We start from the raw sequence: 3,078 nt of genomic DNA, 5'->3' as shown, positions 1-3,078 counted from the left end.
GGTGTATTCCCTTACTTCCTCTCTTTGGGGTGGGGCTGAGAGGCACCCTGTTGCCCATTTAAAGGCACCTTTTGTATGGGTTTACCATCTGCATCCACCTTAGACCTGCATTCTCTTGCCCAATGAAAGCTTTTGTGGCATCTCGGGCATTTTGAAGGGGGAACCTGGCCCCTTTTGACCTCTTTAATAATCTTATTAGGACATGTACGTGACCAATGGCCCTGTCCCCCACAGGCCCAACATTTGCCTTTGTCCATCTCAGCCTGCGGCTGATGAGCAGCCAGTGCCTCAGCAAGGGCTGTGGCATGGGCCCCAGCGGTCCCCACATCTCGGCAGGCCAGAATCCATTCAGAGACATCCTTTTGTCTAATGGGTCCTATGGCAAGATGATACTCTGTAGAGCAGCCTTCATATACAAGATTCTTGAGCAAGGCATCAGCAGCTCTGTGATGACAGATCTTTCTATTTATACTTCGTTGGCATCTCTCAACAAAATCAGAGAAAGACTCACCTGGTTTTTGTATCAATTTGGTTTATTTGGTATCACTGAGAGTCGGTATACTTCAAAAAGCACGAAGCATGCAAAGCCATACTTGTTCAAAGTAGCAAGGAGGTCCCTGTGCCTGAGCTTGAGGGGTCTCAAAATTGCCAAGTCCTACTAGAGCATCAATCCCAATGCTTTGGACATTGGCATTTCTATTGCGCGCTGCCTGTTGTTCACATTCATCTTGGTAAGCAGCTTTCCATAAAAGGAAATTGCCTCCCTGTAAACAGGGACATCCTTTTGTCTAATGGGTCCCATGGCAAGATGATACTCTGAAGAGCAGCCTTCATATACAAGATTCTTGAGCAAGGCATCAGCAGCTCCCTGATGACAGATCTTTCTATTTATACTTTGTTGGCATCTCTCAACAAAATCAGAGAAAGACTCACCTGGTTTTTGTATCAAGTTGGTTAATTTGGTATCACTGAGAGTCGGCATACTTCAAAAAGCACGAAGCACGCAAAGCCATACTTGTTCAAAGTAGCAGGGAGGTCCCTGTGCCTGAGCTTGAGGGGTCTCAAAATTACCAAGTCCTACTAGAGCGCTCTGCCTGTTGTTCACATTCATCTTGGTAAGCAGCTTTCCATAAAAGGAAATCGCCTCCCTGTAAACAGGCATGGGCGATATAGTTCTATTGTCCCTGATTGACAGTAACTGGAAAGAACTGTGGAAAATCTCCCACTGTATCATAGAAGAGGGGCCAAGGTGGGAGGGGCTTCCAGTCCTCCTCTGGGAGGGAGGGGTAGATGGACTGGGGGAAACTTCCTTAAAGCCAGTATAAGATGGCGGAGGGTAGCCACCGTCCTGTAATGGCGGAGCAGAGGCGGTCTTAACTTCCTGTTTTTCATCAAGGAAGCTCATTTTTTTATATCATCATTAGCAATCATTGTTTCATCAGAACAAGAATCTGTTAGTTTTGTTTTAAGTGGAAATGCCTGGGACAGGCCGTCCCCAGCATCCTGTTGTTGTATTTGCTCATCTAGCTCCTTTAATAGGAGATTGTCCTGTTCAGGGTCTTTGGGGGGAACCTCCCAAAGGGAGGCCAATATGGCTGTCACAATGGGGTAGAACAGTCCAGACTGTGGGTGTCCCTCCCTGACTTCTCTACGCTGGGCCAAGAATAAAATGCAAGCCCATTGTTCAGTATCCCAGCAACAAGAATCTGTAAACCAAGGAGCAAGAGCTAGTACTTCATCTAATACTTTAGTTACATTATTTTCTGTTACCCTAATTTGCCTACTCCTGAGGAGAGAAACCAGTGCAGCAGCTCAGGGGCTGGCAGCAGCTAGATGATTATTCCCCATACTGGAGGTCACTCACCCTGCAAGATGTACCCAAAGGGACTCAGGAACCATTCAAGGAGACGATCAGTGAAGACAGGAGCGGCATGCCCAACCGAAGATCGTGAGTCAGAAGAAAAAGCAGAACAAAACGAAAGTGGCGAGCAACCACAGGAAGAGCACCTAGAAAGGGGGCATCAGGAGCCCAAGGTGTTACAGCTCAGAGTGTTAGAGCTCTGTGGGGAGGGGGTCCCAACCCCACATTTGGGCACCAGGTGTGGTTGCCGGCTGTGGCTGCTCTCCTTTGGCTATGGCCGCTCTCCTGCTCTCTTGCAGGAAGGCACAAGCTTATATAGGGGTAGTGGTTCAATCACAGCACAGCAAGTAGGATGCCTCATTAGCATACTGGGTTTCATTACAGAGCCTGGATTCCTGGAAACCATGTGACCCTAAGTATTGCAATTTTGGATTCCAAGGGTAGTGATTAGGGAGTGGCTAGCTCTAAGCATCAATCTCATGATCTGCCAATGGGAGCAAATGTCACAAGGCATTCCTTGTGGCTCCAGTGGTCGTGCTGTTGCCTCAGGCCTGCTGTATGGCTGTCAATAAGACTTTCACTCTAGGCTCAAGCCTGTCTCCCACACAGACTAACATAAGGCATTTTTAGTTTAGGTTTTGTACCATTTTATGACATTTGGGACTGAGTGACTTACAAAGAAATGGTTTCTTAGGACCTGTGCATCATTCAAGCCCTGCCCTGCCATTAGCACTCACACACTGTACCCACAGTCTTAAGTGTCCCATCACCTGTCCATACCTGGGATGCTGTCCTTTGCACTGGTGGCCCCACTCACGCTTTCTCCATTCCATTCTTGCTGCTGCTAACTCTCCATCCAGCCACCCTCCATCCTATGGTAGCTCCGTTAACTCTCCTAGCAGCTTGACTGCCTCCACCCTTATTTCCCAGCATGACCTGAGCTGTCCACACTCACCCACCCTTGCCCACGCTTTTTGGAGGAATGAGTAATATCTGAGCTACAAGTGTATTGCCTGCATGTACGTAAATACACTCATGCCATGTAGTGCCCCCAGATGTCAGAAGAAGCATTCAATTCTCTGTAACTGGAGTTATAATGGTTGTTAGCCACTGTGTGAGTACTGGGAATCAAAATCAGGTTCTCTGCAAAAGCAGACAGTGCCCTTAACTGCTGATCCATCTCTCAGCCCCTGGGCTCTTTTTAATTCAGAAATTCG

The sequence above is a fragment of the Nannospalax galili genome, unplaced genomic scaffold (assembly GCF_000622305.1).
Source record: "Nannospalax galili isolate Female #2095 unplaced genomic scaffold, S.galili_v1.0 scaffold383, whole genome shotgun sequence".
In the NCBI taxonomy this organism is placed as follows: Eukaryota; Metazoa; Chordata; class Mammalia; order Rodentia; family Spalacidae; genus Nannospalax; species Nannospalax galili.
Note: the sequence above shows the minus strand (reverse complement) of the source record.